This window comes from Lathyrus oleraceus, chromosome 4 (genome assembly GCF_024323335.1).
Source record: "Lathyrus oleraceus cultivar Zhongwan6 chromosome 4, CAAS_Psat_ZW6_1.0, whole genome shotgun sequence".
NCBI lineage: Eukaryota > Viridiplantae > Streptophyta > Magnoliopsida > Fabales > Fabaceae > Lathyrus > Lathyrus oleraceus.
Window position 1 is genome coordinate 287,423,770 of NC_066582.1, and position 23,983 is coordinate 287,447,752.

General features: G+C 37.5%; 1 non-coding gene across 1 annotated transcript; it reads right to left on the reverse strand.

The window, feature by feature from the left end:
* Nucleotides 1-4,671: 4,671 nt before the first annotated feature.
* LOC127077237 (small nucleolar RNA R71) lies at nucleotides 4,672-4,778 on the reverse strand. Its single transcript, XR_007787126.1, has one exon. It is a non-coding gene; the product is annotated as a small nucleolar RNA R71 (small nucleolar RNA).
* Between the last annotated feature and the right edge of the window lie 19,205 nt (nucleotides 4,779-23,983).

Consider the following 23,983-nt stretch of genomic DNA (forward strand, 5'->3'; position numbering starts at 1 on the left):
TACAGGTAAGGGAGTTGGTTACACAGAGGGAAGGTGTTAGCACCCAAAGTGTCCTAGGTAATCCTAGGGAGCCCTTTTTATGTGTGCATATGTGTTTGGTATAAAAGATGTATGCGAAAATAGAGTGTGGGGATGAGAAAAGAATTCATTGATTATATTTTTGTGTTTGACAAGACCTTCGGACTTGTGCCTACGTACCAATAAAAAAATGAGGGATCAAAATCCCGTAGTTCATGGTAACAATTTCAAAGTAAGTGAATTACTTTTAACAAATGTTTAAATGAAAGCGGCACAAAGAGTCAAAAATTTGAATGAAGTTGTTAGTTCTTTTTATATTTTGAAATTTTAAGTCAATATGATTAAGTTTGTTTACAAATTTGATTTAAGAAAAAGTTTGAAAATCCATTGGCATAAGGCCAAAGTTTCTATTTAAAATAAGGTCTAAGTTTGAAATCACACGTAAAGAAAGTTTTTGAAAAGGGTGAGAGATTTTGAAATTTAAGAAGTGAGAGGAGATGAAAAGGCTATCCTAAGCATACAATTAAAAGTTAAGAGTTGAAAAGATCTAAATAATGGGATGCAATCCAACAGACAAGAATGTCATATAGAAAACCCATTTTCCCTTTGGATATTGAATCAAGCAGTAATCAACAAGCAATTAGCAATATCCAGACATTAAGCAGATTAAGGCTCAATTCACAATAACTTGGTCCCAAAATGTTGGCATTTGCCAAGTCCTTTTTGCATAGGGAGTGTTGCCTAATCCTAAGTCCAAAAGTTCAAATCAAGATCAACAGTCCACCAAATGTTTTTTAGGGTTTTTGTTGTTTATTAAGTGTTTTAAGGTCCTTAGACCACAAACAAAATCAAAATGCACAAACAATATATGCAATCACAAGATATGGCTCAAATGAGCAAAGTAAAAATTGCATAAACATAAAGAAGTTAAATGAAATGTAAATGGAAATGAATGGTAAATGACTGAAATTTAAATTGCATAAAGTAAATGACTTGAAAGTAAAGCAATATTAATAAGAGTTAGTCAAATGTTAGTCAAAGGTTAGTCAAGTGTTAGTGATGTTTTTTTTAATTGATTAAGTCATTCTTTGGAGAACACTCAACCATCCCTTCACAAGCATGGATCCTTAAACCAAGACATCTTCCATGGGAAGGAAAAAAGGTCAAGTTTCCACACAATACCATGAAGGATGTGAGACTTACAATCTCACTTACTAGAATGCTATGCTTTTAGGGTCAAATTTAGCTCTATGTTAAGCAATCGTAATTGGACTTATGTAGAAGTCACAACTATTTGAGATCGGGCAATAAAAATTTAGGCGTTAATGCATGTTAGAGATTTGGTATAATGAACTAAACTCCTAATATATACCACACACTAAAAGAAAAGATCAAGAGGGATGGGCGTATCTCAGACATACTTGTATTGGTTCATCTGACACAAAGTCATTGATGAACCAATTAGCCTTAAGACATTAGAGATTTCATTGGTCAAATGAAGGAATGGGAAAGAATAGGGGTGAAGATGAAGGGGGAAGGGAATGAAAGAAACACAAATTGGTCATGGGAAGAGTTTTACCAAATTAAAACCATCCATTCATTTTGGGAGATGAAATGTACATTTCATCAATTCCCTAAATTTAACGGTTTTAATCTAACAAAAGTCAAATCAACCTTGACCAAGGCTCAAACAAGTAGTCAAACATCACAAGACCATAAAAATGGCTCAACATAATTTTTACACAATTAATCAATTAAAAATCAAATTAAAAATGCATAAAAATATAATTTAATTTGGTCAAAACCTAAAACCTCTTCAAAACACCAAATAAATGGCCAAGAGATTTATCCTACATCAAAAAAGGTCAAAGGACCTTAGACAAAAAATTTCATGATTTTTGAAAAGTCAGAAGTATTTTAAAACAATTAAAAATATGCACAAAAACATTTAATTCATGAAAAATATCAAAATTAATCCAAAAAAATAATGTTAATTCAGAAAATGAAATAGAAAAATATTTAAATATTTTTGGTGAAAGTCCCATATTTTTTGGACCAAAAATGAAATTATTATGAATAAACAAAATAAAAGGATTAAATGAAAATTTAGAAAATATAGAAAAACAAGGGCCATCAGATCTCCCTCATTAATTGAGGTGGAAGATCTGATGGCCAAGCGCGCGCGTTCCATGGTGAACCTTAGTCAATGCATCACACGGTTGGTAATCAAAACCAAAGGCCAAGATTAAAACATTTCAAATAGATCAGATGGTCAGGATGTACGCCAACACATCACCGGAGCTAGGGCTCCGATCTTCTTCTCTGGTGACCTCCACAGGACTGGTCCCACTTCATTTCAAAGAAAAATGGAAAACAATGACACTATTTCAAAGAGAAAATGCTCAGGATCACGAATCTGACCTCAATTTTCTCCAATTCCAAGTATATAAAAAGATACAGGGATTTGATTTTTGAGGATCATGAACCGAGTTGCTTTGATTTAACCTCAAAGCAACTCAATCCTGTTGCCTACATTGGTAGGACTTCAGCCAAACAAATATCTGATAACACTGAATTATATCGCGTATTTGACTCGGATTGCACATGTTTATTAGGTCTTTATTATCATTTTTCTCGTGTTATGCTTTCTTTTGTGTTGTTTTCAGGTATTTAGCTCCTTTAGAACCTTTGTAGAAGAAACAAAGCAAAAAGACCAAAAAATTAGGGTTTTCGGCAAATATTGTACTCGTGGCGTTCTGCATAGCGGCCGCTATAGGAGAAGCCATGACACATCAGCCCTCAACTAGGAGGAAACTGCCACGATTCCATTAACTTCCCCATTTACTCACATGGAGGTGCGCCATGGAGGGTTGGCAGGCGCCACCTCTGAATTCCACATTCCCATTAAAGAGCAGTTGAAGGGCATCCTGGTCTTTGCATGCTGTTGAGTTCCTCTATAAATAGGTCTTTCTAGTTCACTTCCAAAGCATCCAACTTAGTTTATAACACTAAGACTATAATATAATCTGTAAAAGCGGTAATCCGTCACATCGAGGGGTTACCGCACCTTAGTGTAATTGAGTTGGAGCACTTTGATTTTGCCGTCATCTTTATTTTCAAAGTCAAAGATTCATTTATTTCCTTGTACCGGATTTAAAGCCTACGTTTGGAGAAGGTTCTAATTTAATCGCCTTTTTATTTTACTTGTCATGCCTTACTTTATTTAATTCCTTGTCATGCTTTACTTTATTTAATTTCTTGCCATTGTCTTTACTTTATTTAATTTCCTGCCATTTTCTTTACTTTATTTAATTTTCTCTTCATTATCTTTATTGCTCGTTTTAATTGTTTTACACGCTTTACTTGTTCTTCATTCTTTCAAAGGTTAGAATGTAAGGACCGCGGTTAAAGAGATGTTTCACATATTGCATCTGTAGCAATGCTTTAGGGGCTGTTTTTATTTTTAATTCGAGTTTTCTGAAACAAACTTGGTTAGTTTTAACTACTCAAGGAGTGCGAAAGCACCCTGGCTTAGTTAACTAGGAATTTTTATCACTTTAAGGAAAAATCATTTTTAAAACTGTTTTCAGACGCATTGATAGACTTAAAATTAGGAAACTCCTTGGGTAAACTTTCCGAATCAAAATCACTTTTCAACTAAGCTTACGAGTCTTATTTCTTAAAACTAGGTTTACTACTTTAGCGTTTTGCACACCTTTTATAAGTGACAAAAAAAGGCCTAAATTTAAGGGTAAACTCGGTTCTGAATACGTGAAAGCTACAATTCCTATTAAATGGATTCTTTTCAAGAGTAGAAAATATTTCCCCATAAGTAGTTCTATTTAGACAATCGAAGCATCGTTTAACTGACGTGAAATACATTCAAGCCTATCTTTATCTGCACTGTATTTATCATTTTCTTTATTTACTGTTATTTTGAAACATCAATATCTTATTTGTAGCACCTTAGATAAACATCGTAACAATAGTAATCAATAGATTGATGATCTGGTCTCTGTGGGATCGATAATCTTTTATATTACTCTGACGCGATTCGTGCACTTGCAAATACATCGATCAAGTTTTTATCATCGTTGTCGGGGACCAACTTCGTCAAATTTCGTACCGTGTTGTTACACCGTCTAGACTAAGGCATTATTAGTCGGTAAATGCGAAGAACCCATAGTACCGGAAATTTATTAGATCCTTTAGCGGAACTCGAACGTTACACTCGTACACGCTTCTTACTCGTCAAAATTAAGAAAGCTATGGCCGAGAATCGCGACCGGAGACCTCTTAAGGAATTTTCCCAATCCTCTGACGAGGAACATAGTTCTAGTATAGTAAACCCCCCCATTCCTGCCAACAATTTCGAACTAAAACCATCTTTATTGCAATTAGTGCAACATAACCAATTCGCGGGTCTCGCTACTGAGAACCCAAGTCAACATTTAAAAGTCTTTATCTAACTGGCCGACACCTTTAAATCCAATGGTGCTTCACTTGATGCGATTCGTTTAAGATTATTTCCTTTCTCCCTCAGAGATAGAGCATGTTCGTGGTTAGATTCACTTCCAGCTAACTATATAACTACCTAGGAAGACCTTAGGAGAGTATTACTTGCTAGATATTTTCCCCCCTAGTAAGACTGCTATTCTTCGAAACCAAATAACTAGATTTACTCAAAACCAAGGAGAAACACTTTTTGAAGCTTGGGAGAGATACAAGGAGTTGTTAAGAGTCTGTCCACACCATGGCCTAGAACAATGGTTGATCGTTCATACCTTCTACGATGGACTCCATTATAACACAAAGATGAGCATCAACGCTGCCGTTGGTGGCGCGTTGATGAACAAACCTTACCCTGAAGCTTGTGACCTAATTGAGGATATGGCCCAAAACGATTACCAATGGGGAACTGAACGAGCATCAGTAGAGAAAAATAGGACCAAGGTGGAACACATGAGATAAGTTTTATGGACATGATGCAAGCGAAAATGGATGCTTTAGCCCTTAAGGTCGAACATATTTCTACAAACTCTAACACCGCAGCGGTAGTCGATACAGAGTGTGAACTTTGTGGATCTAAAGGACACGAATCAGCAGAATGTAACCTTTTGAACGACCTGAACACCGACCAAGTGAATTACGCTCAAGGTAATCCATTTTCAAACACTTACAACCCTGGATGGAAGAATCACCCAAATTTTTCCTATAAAAACCAAGACCCTATCCAAAATTTTGCACCTCAAAGACCACAAGGTTTTCAAGCCCAAAAACCAAATCAACCTATGCAAGTTGTGCCCTAGAAGCCTAACCTTGAGAAGATCATGGAGAACTTTATATCAGGCCAGACTCAACAAAATAAAGAATTCCTAAATCAGAACATTCACGTAAACGAACTGATAACGCAATTAGGGACTAAGGTTGATCAGATAATTACTCACAATAATATGCTTGAAACCCAGATCTCACAGGTAGCACAAAACCAAGCCCCGCAAACTACACCTGAAGGACAATTCCCTAGACAACCTCAACTCAACCCTCGAGGGCAAGCTAACGCTATCACATTACGAAGTAGGACCGCTTACAAAGGGCCTTATAACCCAGCAATGAGCGAGTCCAAAGCTTCTAAAGAAAATATACCTACCAACCAAGGAGGGGAACCAGTGGAACCCGAAAAGCAAACCGACCAAGAAGGAGAAGCCAAGGATAAAAATTACAAACCACCATCCCCGTACAAACCACCAATCCCATATCCGCAAAGACTTAAACAAACCAAAATCGATAACCAATACCAAAAGTTTATAAAAGTAATAGAGAAGCTTCATGTAGAGATTTCTTTCACCGAAGCCATCACCCAAATTCCATCTTACGCCAAATTTCTCAAAAACATCTTAACCAACAAGCGTAGGCTGGACGATCCCAAACCCTTGGAATGCAACTTTATTTCCGAGAATAAACTTGCTAAGGAGGAGAAAGACCCTAGGAGTTTTTCAATACCTTGCACTCTAGGGAGTCATGAGATTGACAAAGCTTTCCTAGACTTAGGCACTAGTGTGAGTTTAATGCCCTTAGATGTGTGTAAAAGGTTAAACTTAGGAGAATTACAACCAACTAAGATGTCCCTCCAATTAGCCGATAGATCCGTTAAGTATCCTCTAGGCATATTAGAAGATATCCCCGTTAGGATCGGTCAACTTTATATCCCGACAGACTTTATGGTCATGGATATCAAGGAAGATGACGATATCCCTATCCTTTTAGGTAGACCATTTTTATCAACATTCGTAGCTATAATAGATGTTAAAAGAGGAAAATTAACTTTTTAAGTAGGAGATGAAAAGATAGAGTTTATTCTTTCAAAGTTCCTGATGGCACCAATCATAGGAGACGCATGCTACGCGATTGATATCATAGATGAATGCATAAGGGAATTTGATCAAGAAGAACCTATGATCGAACCATTTTCAAACCCGAATGAAAAGGATGACGAGCTAAAGGAAACGGAACCTCACACTAACGAATGTTTGGCCCTTACTCCAGACCTTTCACCAAACTCTCAAAAACCAGCTCAAGAACTTAAGGAATTGGCCAAGAACCTAAGATACGAGTTTTTGGATAAAGAAATGAACCACCCAGTAATAGTTAGTGCCACCTTAAACCAAGACGAGACAAACCAACTCTTGAATGTTTTACGAAGATACCCCCCTGCCTTAGGATACAACATCTCTAATTTAAAAGGTATAAGCCCATCCGTGTGTATGCACAGGATCTCGCTAGAGGAGGATTCAAAACCTTCCAGAGAACATCAGAGAAGAATCAACCCTGTAATGAGTGAGGTGGTAAAGAAGTAAGTCCTTAAGCTGCTAGAAGCTGGTCTAATCTATCAGATCTCCGATAGTAAATGGATAAGTCCTGTACATGTGGTACCCAAAACGGGAGGCATCACAGTCGTGCAGAACGAGAAGGGTGAGCATGTGGCTAAACGTATAGAAGGTGGATGACGTATGTGCATAGACTATAGGAAACTCAATAAGGCAACTAGGAAAGACCATTTCCCCCTTCCATTCATAGATCAAATGCTTGAGCATCTTGCCAGACACTCTTACTTTTGTTATCTAGATGGATATTATAGATTTTTCCAAATACCCATACACCCCGAGGATCAAGAGAAAACAACCTTCACCTGTCCTTACGGAACATTTGCTTACAGACGAATGCCGTTTGGACTCTGCAATACGCCAGCCACTTTCCAACGTTGTATGATGTCAACCTTCGCAGATTATCTCAACGGAATTATGGAAGTGTTCATGGATGATTTCTCGGTATGTGGGTTTGACTTTGAGAATTGCCTCATTAATCTTGAGAAAATCCTAGAAAGATGCGTAGAAGTTAACCTTGTATTAAACTGGGAGAAGTGTCACTTTATGGTTAAAGAAGGCATAGTGTTAGGACATATAATATCTGAAAGAGGCATTGAGGTCGACAAAGCAAAGATAGAAGTGATAGAAAACCTTAACCCTTCTAAGACTGTTAGAGAAGTCCGAAGTTTTCTTGGACACGCCGGTTTTTACCGACGCTTTATCAAAGATTTCTCTAAAATAACAAAACCCCTGACCGGCCTTCTGATGAAAGACGTTGAATTCATGTTCAATGAAAAATGTATCGAAGCCTTTAATTATTTAAAACAAGCGCTAATTTCAGCACCCATTTTACAAACTCCGGATTTGACTCAACCTTTTGAAATAATGTGTGATGCTAGCGATTTCGCTGTAGGAGCTGTTTTAGGAGAAAGAAAAAATAAGAAATTACATGTGATATATTACACTAGTAGAACCCTAGATGCCGCTCAACTCAATTATACGACAACAGAGAAGGAACTCCTAGCTGTAGTTTTTGCAATTGATAAATTTAGGTCTTATCTTGTCGGATCTAAGATTATAGTCTATACAGACCATGCAACTATTTGTTACCTTCTAAGAAAAAAGGATGCGAAACCTAGGTTACTCAAATGGATCCTTTTTCTACAAGAGTTCGACTTAGATATCCGAGACAAAAAAGGAATAGAAAACGTAGTTGTTGACCATCTTTCCAGACTAGAGAATTTGAAGCCAGACCATTTACCTATAAATGGTGATTTCACCTATGACAGATTGATAGCTAAGTTAGATACCGTTCCCCTTGAACCTGATAGAGACAACCTTGGAACAATTTCAGAGATTAGTAGAGTACCATGGTACGCTGATTTTGTGAATTATCTAGCCGCTGATATCATACCACCTGACCTCAATTATCAACAAAAGAAGAAGTTCTTTAAAGATGTAAGACATTTCTATTGGGACGAACCACTCCTTTTTAAAAGAGGAACAGGTAACATCTTTCGATGTTGCGTCCCGGAAGAAGAAGTTAGAAATATCATAGAGCATTGTCACTCTTCACCCTATGGTGGACATTCAAGCACATCCAAGACATACACTAAGATCCTTCAAGCTGGTCTTTATTGGCCAACACTATGGCGTGATGTCCATACTTATATTGTCCAATGTGACCGGTGCCAACGCATTGGAAACATCTCAAGACGCGAAGAAATTCCTTTGAAGAACATCCAAGAAGTGGAATTATTTGATGTTTGGGGTATTTATTTTATGGGACCTTTTCCATCTTCGATGGGAAACAAGTATATTTTGGTAGTCGTCGACTATGTTTCCAAATAGATAAAAGTTATAGCCTCACCCACTAACGACACAAGAGTAGTCATCAAGTTGTTTAAAAATAATATTTTCCTCGGATTTGGAGTACCATGACTTGTCATAAGTGGTGGTGGATCACATTTTATTTCCAGGATATTCGATAAACTCTTAAGAAAGTATAGAGTAAAACACAAAGTAGCAACACCATATCATCCCTAGACTAATGGTAAAGTGGAAGTATCAAACAGAGAGATTAAGCAAATCTTGGAAAAAACTGTTTCAATATCCAGAAAAGATTGGTCTGAAAAGCTAACAGAAACATTATGGGCTTACAGAACTACTTACAAAACCCCTATTGGAACTACACCATACCAGTTAGTCTAGGGAAAGTCATGCCACTTACCTTTTGAACTTAAGCATGAAGCATATTGGGTCATTAAGACCCTGAATTTGGATTACCTAGCATCTGGCGAGAAGCGAATCCTCGATATCCATAAATTGGAGGAACTCCGCCAGAACGCTTACGAGAATGCCATTATATACAAAGAAAGAACCAAAGCATGACATGACAAAAGGATTGTGAAAAAGGACTTTAATATAGGCGACTCTGTTCTCCTTTTCAATTCCAGATTACGACTTTTTCCAGGTAAGTTGCGTTCGAGATGGACAGGCCCCTTTAAGGTTTCCAAAATCCTCAAATCTGGAGCAATTGAAATCCGGAACAATTCCTGTAATCCATTTGTGGTAAATGGACAAAGACTGAAGCAATATCAAGGAGGTTACATCCCCATAGAATGCCCTGGCCATACTCTGATCTACCCTCCGATTCCTACCTCTGATATATAAAGTTCAAATCGTCAAGCTAACGACCTTAAACAAGCGCTGCATGGGAGGCAACCCATGACTTCTTTTTCCCTTACTTCAATTTTACTATATATATATATATATATATATATATAATATATATATATATATATATATATATATATATATATTTATATTATATATATATATATATATATATTATATTATATATATATATAATTATATATATAATATATATATATATATATATATATATATATATATATATATATATATTTATGTTTAGACTAACAGTTGCAATATTTGCGATTTCAGGTGTCCTTTATTTTTAACCTAACTTTTCAGGATGGAGAATTTCGACACTATGCCATTGATCTTTCGTGACCTAGTACAGGAGCAACGCTACGCCATGCTTTCCCAACGTCCAATGTTGTCCACCAGATATCCTGATTTAAGCTGCATGGAAGCATTAGGCATTGAGCCTAGTGTCAGACATTTGTGCAGTCAGTTGCAATGGGATGAGTATATTGAAGCGATGCATGTGACTTACAGGAACCTCACTTTGGAGTTCTTGAGCTCGCTGAACTACGAGCCCTATGTTGGTCACGCTAGTGATGGTGGCTACATTAATTTCAGGATGTTTGGGACAAAGTACACTTCAACCACAAGCGTTTCGGTGACTTACTTGGATTTCAGACTACTTATGAGCCTCATCTGAGCTCCCCATGATCTATTTCCTGAGTAGAGATGTTGAGAAGTTCTGGAGTGACATTACATGTGGAGGTAGCCCTGACCCTTCCACCTAAATCTCTAACAAGATCCATAATCCTACTTTTAGATATTTTCAGATGATTATTTCCCACACATTCCTGGGGAAGAGTGACACTGATACACACGTAAGTGTTGAAGATATTTTCTTCATGTACTGTACCACTCAGTCACGCCTAGTAGCTTGTGGGGATTTTTTGATCGAGAGTCTCTATCTTAATGCTCACTCCGTTGTGAGTCCTATACATGTTGGAATCACGGTAACCCATATAGCCTCCGCCCTAGGACTTGATAGAAGGTTATTTCACCTAACATCTTACTGCAATTATACTTTGATGGATATTCACTTCTTCCTGGACCGTGGCCTCATGAGGAGATCTTCTTTCCACCTAGACCAATACAGGCTCTTGATCGAGGATGAGACTATCCACTACTTTACTTTACCAGACCCTCAGGTAACTTATGTTTATAATCAGGCCAACATGGCCTATGCCATAGAAGGCTAAGGCGAGTCAGTAGATGAGCAGAGAATCCCACCTGAAGCAGAGCATCATCCAACACCTACCAGGATCAAAATCCTCACCAATAATCCAAATCTTCAGAGTCCAAGCATGCATTCTGAGCTTGTTATGCTTCGTATGGAGATAGCCCTGCTATGCCAGGAGCTTGCTGACGTTGCTTTGCAGGTCGAAGTGTCAAATGCCACACATGCCACTGAAGCCGATATACTGAACAATGAGATCGCTGACCTTAGACACCAGATTGCAGAGCTCCGAGGATCCGAAGTTGAGGAGACTCCATTATTCCCTGGACATTGATGATATCACCGACCGAGAGATGTCGTTTGCTTTACTTATTTCCCATTATTAGACTTATTATTTATGCTTGTTTTTTTTTTCTTTTTGACTTTTATCCTTGCTTTTCCTTTCCTAGCATCTCTCGACCCATGACTTATTACTATCTATTCATATATATATATATATATATATATATATATATATATTATATATATATATTATATATATATATTATAATATATATATATATATATATATATATATATATATTATATATATATATGTATATTTATGCTGTTTTTTTTTCTTTTGACTTTTATCCTTGCTTTTCCTTTCCTAGCATCTCTCGACCCATGACTTATTACTATCTATTCATATATATATATATATATATATATATATATATATATATATATATATATATATATATATAATATATATATATATATATATATATATATATATATTATATATATATATATATATATATATATATATATATATATATGTTACTACTATTATGTTTTTTATTTCCTTTTTACTTTACTTTACTTTTTTATTTTGTCATTTATCAAGCTTAATCAAAATCAAAAAGGCAGCATGTTATGGAAGCCTATGTACACCCCCTTTGCAAAATGAGAAAAAGTTGTAACCCAAGAGCAAGGAACAAGCCCAGCCCAAACAACAAGTTCAGACTCATGACGGGCGCCATAGCCTCATGGCGGACGCCATGGGGTCTGTACCATTTATGGGACAGAATCCCTAAATCCCGCATTTTTGCCTTCTTCAACCTCTCAAAACTCATTTTTTCCTCCTTCCACCTCCATTGAAGTCCACGAAAATTCCCAACTTCATCATTCTAACTCCAACCCATTATCATTCCCAAACTTCACTCATCAATTTCCTCCACCAAAAACCCACTACAATCCCATTTTCACTTCCTTACCATAAAAACCCATTTTCTCTTCACTCACCATCAATGGTTGGAATAGAATTCAACAATATCATCCTTCGCGGAGGGAAACCTGGAGAGCGTCAGAACAAAATTTTACAGAAGTTGCAAACACGGAAAATTCTCGCTACCAGGTATGTAGATGAGGACTGTTTGTATACTTTAGGGACATATCATAGTGTTTTTCATATGCTAGATAATTTAGGAATGCATGAGATTTTTGCTAATAAGAAACCCACCTATGATAGGCTTAACAGGGAATTTAGGAGTTCCCTAATTTACATCGTTCATCCTGGAACTGCTAGCACGGTTGGTACCCTGTGTTTTAGAATGTTCAACGTTGAATATGAGTACACTACCGACGCCTTAGCAGGTTTGTTAGGAATGCCTTACGGAGAGGGTGCCATTTGTGAGACACCCTTAGATATAGAATGGGCACTCGAAGCATTTAACTTTTGGAATAGATTATCGAATGTGGCTGCCACTTCTTTTGAAGGAATTTTAGCATCCACTATATATAACCCGACCATCTGTATTTTTCGATATCTTTTGGCATGTACTATTTTTGGTCAGGATAATTCTAATAAAGTAAATGCTCGCGAGTTTCTATTTTTACAAGGTTTCCTTACTAATAGAAGGATCAATCATGTTCCTTTTATGCTTGCACATATGGCCGCCATTTTGAAAAAAGGAGGAACCATTTCTTTTGGTGGATTAATTACTTCTATTTCTAGAGCACAAAATCTCAAGGCTGAGTTAGCTACCTTAGAACCTCTTCCTCACCGCACCATTAACTTGAAATATTTGAAGGATATGAAATTGTGCAAGGTGCGACGAGCAGACGATTATAACCTCATGATCTATGGTGTAGCTATACCGAGTGTTGTTTTACCTTTCTCTCAGCGTACAGATGTGCGACATGCAAGGAACTGGACATATGATATCGATGCTCCACCTTTTGCTGGTCCTTTGCCACCTAATGTTCCCATGGACGATGGGCAAGGACCAATGATGAGTATGACCAGTGCGACCAGTCCCATGCTCATGATATTCCTACACACACTGCATCACCTACACACACTGCACCTTCTTCTTCTGACCATTTTACAGATACCACTCCTGGTTTTTACATCACTGAGGAGATGTGGCGCGAGCACCTGGCTCGGGAAGAAAGGCGTGATGGCCTTCTGAATACCATGAACCAACAATTAACTGATAATATGAGTTTTATGGTAGCCTCCCAGCAACGCATTGAGCAAGCACATCGGACTATGACAGAGTCCTTGCTTGCGATCACTAATGAGCAGCATCGCCAGCAACAAGCTAATGAGCGGGGCTTTGCAATTATCGAGGCCACCCAAGGGTATCTCTTAGGTCGCTCTAGGTAGCTACAGGAAGGTCTTAACCGTTGTAGCAGGAGTCATTGACCCAGGCATCCTGCTCAGGGCAGTGACGGTGCCAGTGATCAGCCATAACTCTCTCTCTTTCAAGTTACTCCTACCCTATCTCATATCGAAACATTGAGGACAATGTTCGGTTTAAGTGTGGGAGGACATTTGTATCACTTTCCTTTATTTTCAGTATGTTTTGTGTGTTTTAGTTGTTTGCTTTTCTTTCAATAAAATAACATGTGTTTGACGAGTCATCTGCGTGGTGTATTCGTACCTCTCCCATTTCTTTAGCCTTACCAAAAATTTTGTGAGCAAAGAAAACTGTGTATTTTGAATATTTAGGCTATAAGACAGGTTTAAGAAAGGATGTAAAAGATTTGGGAAAACATTTTCTAAAAATCGATATCGTCTTGACACCGTAGGCTTCATGATTATAAGAGTCGATCCCGATACCCCATATGTTGTGGCCCTAATTTTTGTTCCAAATAAGTCCTTAAGTAATTTATTCTTGCAGTCAGCTCCAGCTTAAGCATGCTTTACGTAGGGGACCGATGAAAATAAGTGAATGATCATAAAAATTTCTGCTTTGTTCTCTAGTTGTATGAAATACCGGGCTAGGTGACTCTCACGCGGTCATTTAACCCAACAAAATAAAGAGGTTTGCAAAACATGGAGAAAAATAAAAAATATATATATAATAATATACCCATTGTTGGTTAGTTCAGAGGTATCTGGTGCTGAACTTTGTAGGGTGGATTACGATCCAATCCCCCACAACTAAAATTGGGTTAAATAAAGGGACTACACCAACTTATGTACCAGAGCCCCATGCTTAAGATCATAATCGCTAACCGGTCACCTTACTATGAGTATGTACGGATAACGGGCTTAATGTGATTGCACCTGACTAAAAAAAGGACTTGAAGACGATGAAAATAAGGCCTAGGTATGGTGGGGTGATATGGATTGATTTGTATAGGAACGAAGCCTATGGCCGCATTTGCAGAAAGTGTCACTACAATATCCTTAGTTCGATTCGTTAGTACCTATCGATACATTCCCTGAATGAACTTATAAGCCTTTTTAGCCTTGAATTAACTCTGGCTGATACTGTTTTTCTTGCATGAGCTATATAGAGTTTTGCTTGAGGACAAGCAAATGTTTAAGTGTGGGAGAATTTGATAACACTGAATCACACCGCGTATTTGACTCGGATTACACATGTTTATTAGGTCTTTATTATCATTTTTCTTGTGTTATGCTTTCTTTTGTGTTGTTTTCAGGTATTTATCTCTTTCAGGACCTTTGTAGAAGAAACGAAGCAAAAAGACCAAAAAATTAGGGTTTTCGGAAAATATTGTACTCGTGGCGTTCTGCATAGCGGTCGCTATAGGAGAAGCCGTGACACATCAGCCCTCAACCAGGAGGAAACTGTCACGATTCCATTAACTTCCCCATTTACTCACATGGCGGGCGCTAGGGAAGGTTGGCGGGCGCCACCTTTGAATTCCACATTCCCACTAAAGATCAGTTGAAGGGCATCCTGGTCTTTGTATGTTGTTGAGTTCCTCTATAAATAGGTCGTTCTAGTTCACTTCCAAAGCATCCAACTTAGTTTATAACACTAAGACTATAATATCATCTGTAAAAGCGGTAATCCGTCACATCGAGGGGTTATCGCACATTAGTGTAATTGAGTTGGAGCCCTTTGATTTTGCCGTCATCTTTATTTTCGGAGTCAAAGGTTCATTTATTTCCTTGTACCAGATTTAAAGCCTCCGTTTGGAGCAGGTTCTAATTTAATCGCCTTTTTATTTTCGTTGCCATGCCTTACTTTATTTAATTCCTTGTCATGCTTTACTTTATTTAATTTCCTTCCATTGTCTTTACTTTATTTAATTTCCTGCCATTGTCTTTACTTTATTTAATTTTCTCGCCATTATCTTTATTGCTCGTTTTAATTGTTTTACACGCTTTACTTGTTCTTCACGCCTTACATTCTAAACTTATTTTCATCATGTTCAATATCGTTGTATTTGTTTGTATTACCATGTCTGGCTAAATCTTTCAAAGGTTAGAATGTAAGGATCACGGTTAAAGAGATGTTTCACATATTGCATCTGTAGAAATGCTTTAGGGGCTGTTTTGATTTTTAATTGGAGTTTTCTGAAACAAACTTGGTTAATTTTAACTACTCAAGGAGTGCGAAAGCACCGTGGCTTAATTAACTAGGAATTTTTATCACTTTAAGGAAAAACGATTTTTGAAATTGTTTTCGGACGCGTTGATAAATTTAAAATCAGGAAACTCCTTGGGTAAACTTTCCGAATCAAAATCACTTTTCAACTAAGCTTACGAGTCTTATTTCTTAAAAATAGGTTTACTACTTTAGCATTATGCGCACCTTTTATAAGTGACAATAAAAGGCCTTAGTTTAAGGGTAAACTCGGTTCTGAATACGCGAAAGCGACAGTTCCTATTAAATGGATTCTTTTCAAGAGTAGAAAATATTGCCCCATAAGTAGTTCTATTTAGACAATCGAAACATCTTTTATCTGACGTGAAATACATTCAAGCCTATCTTTATTTGCACTGTATTTATCATTTTCTTTATTTACTGTTATTTTGCAACATCAATATCTCATTTGTACCGCCTTAGATAAACACAGTAACAATAGTAATCGATAGATTGACAATTTGGTCTCTGTGGGATCGATAATGTTTTATATTACTCTAATGCGATTCGTGCACTTGCGAATACAGCGATCAAAATCACAAAGAATAGTGAAGAATTGAGAGAGAATCGAAGAGATGAAAATTCTGGAAAATCACCTTCGAATGAGCTTTAACCTTTCTTGATCTTGCTTCCAATTGTCCATGGCTTGGCTTCAGAAGCTTGTAGGAGATGAATTGGATCAAATAAAATCTTGGACTCTAGGAGTTTCAATCTCAAAACAGAAAGAGATTTGAAGCTCGATTTTCAAATGAAAACCTTGAAGAGTATCCTTTAGTGGTGAGGGTTTGGATTGCAGGTTCAAAGCTTGGGCATGAGATCCTTAATTCTGAGCCAAGAGGGTTGTATTTATAGGCATTGTGATTCATTTCCACACACTTCCAAAATTTGCCAAATTTAGCAATTGCCTTGCATGCTTGCATGGGCGCGTGATAGGCCCATCAAGTGATGTATTCAGGTCCAAAATCAACAATGTGCAATGCAAAAATCATGTTATGTGGTCATTCAATGGAGATTTGAAAGTGTATGTGAAATCCATCCAAATGAACCTTTACAAAGAAATCATGTGCAACACCTTTATTTCTTGGCCAAATGAGATGATCTTGGACTTTTTGTAAAGGTGAGATCAAGGGGAACAACTTTCATGTTGAAAACCTTTTCATTTAAAGCTTGGATAATGATTAATTTTGAGGTGGAAGTTTGAAAAATCAAACATATTTGAAAATTTTCTAAGTACCAAGTCAAATGTTCACTTCTTCCACCTTGAATAACTTTTGCTATGGGCTTCAAATGGAAACGGTTCCTTCATCAAAGTTGTATCTATTTCAAACCTATTCAATTTGGTCACAAATTTGACCTCATTTGGATTTATCATGAAGGAGTTATGCAATTTAGAAGTTGAGGAAAATCACTTGTTCAATGGTAATGACCTATAATGTTTCCTCTTGGCACATGCATTTGCAAGTTTAAAATTTGAACTTGTTACAAGAATCAAAGTTGGAGAGGACATATTGAATTTAATCATGGAACATTAATGGATTTAATCTCATAAAAATTTAGCAAGTTATGGCCTTTGGAGGTTGACCTCCTAACTAGGGTTCAGACAAAATGACCTATAATCTTCCACCATAAAAAATGACTTTCCAAGAAAAAATAGCTTTTGACTTGAACATGAAAGTTGTTTGGAATGTTATAAAGAGTAACATTTATCTTGGAATCATTTTCACATGATAAAAATTGTAGGAGATACGGACTTAAATAACAACATATAGAAAGAAATTTTGGTCCCTAAGAGACCTCATGATGCATATGATATGAATGTTAAAAGTAATCTTTGTGGGGAAAATATTGCCACAAAGGAAAAGAATTCGGAGAGACTGCAAGTCCAAAGGAGTATAATGCATTCCATAAGGAAAACTCACTAGCGAGACAAAGACTCTAGGGGATAAAAGTTGTGCATAGGCCAGGCTACGACTAGAAAATTGCTGGAGACACGAGAGGAATTCCATGAAAATAAATCGATGGAAAGACTCGGTTGGGGGGTAAGGAAAATTTGCAGGGGAAACAAGTAAATCAGAAAAAAAAACCTGAAAGACTCGAACCAAATAGGGGATTGGCGACTTCACTGGGGAAATACACACTCAAACTCAACTGGGGAAGAATGGACTTCAACACAGGAGTACCAGGAGTATCTTATCTATTACCGGTTACTGGGTAGGAAGATAATGTACTATGACAGAGGGACATCCGTTACCGATTAAGATAAACATATCAAGGATGACTCACTGAGGAGAAAGAGGTATGTTCATTACCTGTTGCTGGGTAAGAATAACCTACTGGGGAAAAGATCGAATAGGATTACAGCTACCGGTTACTAGGCAGAAGACCAAAGAGATAATATTTGTCACCGGTTAAAGTGAACATATCAAAGATAGACTCAAAGGAAGAATATTTGTCATCGGTTAGGATGAACATATAAAGGATAGACTTCCGTGAGAAAATAGGAATTATATCTATCAATTACTAGATAGAATACCAAAGAGAGAATATCTGTCACCGATTAGGATGAACATATCAAGGATAGACTCACTAGGGGAAAGTAGGATCTACAACTATTGGTTACTGGGCAGAAGACCGCGAAGAGGAGAAATCCGTCATCGGTTAAGATGAACATATCAAGGATTAACTCTCTGGGGAATAAGTAGGGATTACAACTACCTTTTTACTGGGTAGAAAACCAACAAAGGAAGAATATCCGTCACTGGTTAGGATGAACATATCAAGGATAGACTGCCTGGGGAAACGTGAAAATGAATCTGCTAGGGAAAGCAAAGGCAGTATATTACATTTTATCGGGTATTGGGAAAAAGTAATGAACTTAAACATCGAGAAGAATATTACCAGTTACTGGGCAATAAACTTTCGAGAGACTAGAAAATATCCATCTAGGTAGTAACTAGAAAGAAATGGTCAAACAATGACTCAACCTAATGAGGATATAACTTAAGGGGAGTGGTTCCATCCAGATATTTAACTGGGGAAGAAACTGAAATAATAATCCTCCATGAGGAAATAACTCAATGGGGAATGAGAAAGGTTAAACTCTTTCTTCCTAAAGGGGCTGACACTCTACAATTGAAGGAGGATAAACACACCAAGCATGTATGCGGAAATCATATCATCATAGCAGGGGACCAGAAATAAGGAATCAAATGCGATAAAAAATGCATAATGAAATATCTGATGTTGTGTCTTATGCATGAATATGTATGTATATGATTATAATTATGCTGAAAAAATAACACAAAGGATACCTATATCACAGTTTTGAATCATCGTTGCAACACTCGGCTAATCTCGACAGGATGGAAGCACCATCTGGAGAAAAATGTTGGGGATGGACACAAATCATCCAGCTCTGAATAACTCAGCCCTGGATGGGGAGAGAGAAAGGATTTGTTGAGGATCCAAACTGTCTACTCTGCGGGGAATTTTAGGTCAACATCATATCAAATAGGAGACAACCTCGCGGGGACCAAACGTTGCTCAGAACCAATACTGCCGAGAACAATGGATCTTCATGTTAGGAGATGAACTCCGCCGGGGAAAATAAGAGGTAACACTTTGCACCGGGGGTCTGGGCCAATTACTGGGGAATGTGAACCTACAACTCAGCCAGAAACACCTGATGAATTTGTTGGGAAAATTACTAAACCAAACTGCTCGGGGAAGACCAACAAGGCTTCGCACTTCAAGACATACATGTTCTCAGACTGCTGTTGATATTCCCTGCTAAAATCGATTGTTCTTAAAGTAATTGATTTTATATTCTTAAGAAAAATGATCTTTATTTATTAATTTATTTCAAAATTATCATCATAAAAATTCAATTTTATTTAGCTAAAATAAATAAGAGTAGATGTAATTAGATAAAAGGCTCAACTTTATTTAATAGGATGGTAGTCCGTAAATGATAAGGCTCCATAGATCTTTACAAAAGTTGGAAATGATAATTTACATGGAAAAGGGCTACATCAAATACAATAATCATTATTCTCCCTACCAACTTCAATATCCCTTGTGCTCTTAGTTTTGGTTGAGAATGATGAATCAGAACCAAACGACTTGCTCAAAACTGCTCCAATGATTAGGACCAACCGAATGCAGTTACTTGCCATAATCCCTAATTTTTGCCTAGATTGCCCCAATCTACCGGGATAAATTTTATGTTTTATGTCTCTAACTTTTGCCTAGATCGCCCTTGGGGGTTTTCAATCCACCAAGACACTCATTTTTGCCTAAGTCACCCTTTCAGGTTTTTAACTTAGCAAGCTGTTATTTTCTTTTTAGGCGAAGTATTTCTTGACTACATCAGCATTCATAGGACGAGTGAACTCTTCACCATCCATAGTTGTAAGAATCAAAGCACTGCTTGAAAAGGCTCTCTTAACAACATATGGGCCTTCATAATTAGGAGTCCATTTGCCCTTAGCATTAGGTTTAAAAGATAGAATCTTCTTGAGCACAAGGTCATCTTCTCTAAACACTCGAGGCCTGACCTTCTTATCAAAATCTTTATTCATTCTTCATTGATATAATTAGCCATGACACATGACAGTCAACCTCTTCTCTTCAATTAAGTTCAGCTGATCATATCTGGTCTGGTACCATTCAGCTTCTGTCAACTAGGCTTCCATCAAAACATGCAATGATGGGATCTCAACCTCTACTGGGAGCACAACTTCCATACCATAAACGAGAGAGAAAGGGGTTGCCCCTGTTGAAGTGCAGATGGATGTTCGGTACTCATGCAAAGAAAATGGGAGCATCTCATGCCAATCTTTATATGTCACAACCATCTTCTGGATAGTCTTCTTGATGTTCTTATTCGCAGCTTCAACAACCTCATTCATCTTGGGTTTGTAGGGAGAAGAATTATGATATGCAATCTTAAAGTCTTTGCAAAGAGCTTCCATCATGTTATTATTCAAGTTTGATCCATTATCAGTAATGATTTGATTTGGCACGCCATAACGACATATAATCTGATTCTTGATAAACCTCACAACGACTTGCTTGGTTACATTTGCATACGATGTCGCTTCAACCCACATTGTGAAGTAATCAATAGCCACCAAAATGAAACAATGTTCGTTCAAAGCTTTGGGCTCGATCATGCCAATCATATCAATTCCCCACATCGAGAAGGGCCATGGAGAGGAAATGACATTTAACAGTTTCGGAGGAATATGAATCTTATCTGCATAAATTTGACATTTATGGCATTGCTTCAGAAACTTGCAACAGTCAGATCCCATTGTCAGCCAATAGTAACCTGCTCTCAACATCTTTTTTGCCATAGCATGTCCATTGGAATGAGTACCAAAGGAGCCTTCATGGACTTCAGTCATTAACATGTTTGCTTCGTGTCTATCCACGCATCTGAGCAAAACCATATTGAAGTTTCTCTTGTAAAGCACACCACCATTCAGGTAAAAGTTTCCATCTAATCTTATCAAATTCTTCTTATCTTTCAAAGATGCCCCAGACGGGTAAATCTGACTTTGGAGGAAACACTTGATATCATACTGCACTGACTGGTAATCTTCAATGTGTTGGTGAGCCAAATGGTCATCCAAGACGCTACCTTTGATAGCCTTTTGAGATCATTATTCAATATCATACTTAGATAATAACATCTGCCAACGGGAAATCCTCCCATTTAGAGCAGGCTTCTCAAATATGTACTTGATTGGATCCATTTTGGATATCAACCAAGTAGTATGATTCAACATATACCGGCGCAGAACGCTTAACAGCCCAAGCCAATGCACAACAAGTCTTTTCCAGCATAGAATACCGAGTCTCACAGTCGGTGAACTTCTTACTAAGGTAGTAAATTGCATATTCTTTCTTTCCATATTCATCTTGCTGACCAAGAACACAACTCATACTCTCATCAAGCACAATCAAATACATGATCAAGGGTTTTCCTTTGTCAGGCGGAGACAAAATCGGAGGCTCGAGCTGATACTCTTTTGTCAAACATTTTGTGGCAATCTTTGGTCCAATCTCAAGACTGATCTTTCCGAAGAAGCTTGAAAATAGGCGCACTTGTGGCATTCATATGCGATATAAATCTTGAGATATAATTCAAGCGACCGAGAAAACCTCTGACTTGCTTCTTTGTTTTGGGCGTAGACAATTCTTTTATTGATTTGACCTTGGCAAGATCAATTTCAATACCCTTCTCATTGACAATAAAGTCCAACAACTTACCAGAACTAACACCAAAAGTACACTTATTAGGATTCAAGCGGAGTTTGTACTTCCTCAAATGTTGGAATAACTTCAACAAATGCTCAACATGTTCTTCTTCATCACTTGAATTGGAAATCATATCACCAACATAAACTTCAATCTCTTTATGCATCATATCATGAAAAAGAGTGGTCATAGTTCTCTAGTATGTTGCACCAGCATTCTATAAACCGAAAGGCATCACTTTATAACAGAATGTTCCCCAGGGTGTAATGAATATGGTCTTATCCATATCTCCAGGTGCCATCTTGATCTGATTATAACCGGAAAATCCGTTCATAAACGAAAAGACTTTGAATTTAGTTGTATTGTCTACCAACATGTCAATGTGTGGCAGAGGAAATCATCTTTCGGACTAGCTTTGTTCAAATCTCTATAATCAACACACATGCGAACTTTTCCTCTTAGAAACAGGCACAATATTGGCCACCCACTACGGATATTCAGAGGTAACAAGAAAACCAGTATCAATTTGCTTCTGCACTTCCTCTTTGATCTTAACTGCCATATCAGGATGAGTTCTTCTTAACATCTACTTGACTGGCGGGCATTCTGGCCTTAACGACAATCTATACTCCACACTCTCAGAATCCAGACCAGGCATGTCTTGATAGGACCAAGCAAATACATCAGAATACTCTATAAGAAAATCAATCAACCCCTTCTTAGCCTCTGGACACAATTGAGACCCAATCTTGACTTCCTTCACATCATACTCGGAACCCAAGTTAACTAACTGAATATGCTCTTGAAACGGATGGATGGATTTTTCCTCGTGCTCAAGTAAACGATATAATTCATCAGATACTTCTTCATCATCAATCTCTTCCTCAGCTTCAAACATAGGGAAATCAAAGTTGGGAGAGGGAGCAGGATCATTGCATTCAGTGGGTTTGAGAACCAACCTGTATAATGGTTTGATATTTTGATTTTAGAGAAGTGAATTGTGATCAAATATTATGCAGATGGAAGATTATTATTTATTCATGTTTATTGTGATTACCATTTTCAGAAAAGCAAAAAGTAAAAATAAAACATCATAGATGTAGATGAATAAAATTGCATTTTATTGATGATAATAGAAATGCCCAACAATGTTCACTTCTCCCTTAGGCATAGGAGAAGGATTTTTCTTTAAAATAAAAAACAAATTACTTAGAGAGATGAATAATAGTGGGAACGTCAACAACAACCCAATTGTTGCAAATCTGGGCGTGCGTCACAAAGTTGAAGCAAGCTTCATCACTGTCTTCAAGCACGGCAGCTGAGTGTTGATTATTCCCATGAATGAACCCTCCACTGCGGAAACCCGGTTTCACATCTTCAGTTCTGATGTTGAATGGCCCTGGTTGAAATCCCAATAAAGCCCTATTCTCGTTTTCAGCGATCTCTATCATACGACCCCAATGATCAATGTTGCCAGCCTCAATAACCTTTTGTGCGTCTTTTAAAGAAGACATGGGTGCCCCAGTTTTCTTCTCCTTAGCAATAGACAAGGCTTGGAACGACATTCCAACCTCCTCCTCAGCTTCAACATATGAAAAATATGACAAATGGCTTACCAATAGTGCCTTTTCTCCACCAACAAGAACAAGCTTGTCTTTCTTCACAAATTTTAGCTTTTGGTGTAGAGTAGACGTTACAGCTCCTGCTTCATAAATCCATGGCCTTCCCAATAGACGATTGTAGGCCGAGTGGATATCCATTACCTAGAAATTAATTTGGAAATCACTCTGACATATCTTTACTGGAAGGTCCACTTCGCCAATGACAGTTTTTCAGGAACCGTTGAACGCTTTAACAATTACGCCACAGTACCTCATTGGGGCGCATTGGTAAGAAAGTCTTGACAATGTTAACTTCGGAAGTACATTCAGTGATGACCCAGTGTCAACCAATGGATTGGACATATCGTCCTCTTTACAATTCATTGAAATTTGTAGCGCCAAATTGTGATTTCTACCTTCCTCAGGAAGCTCTTCATC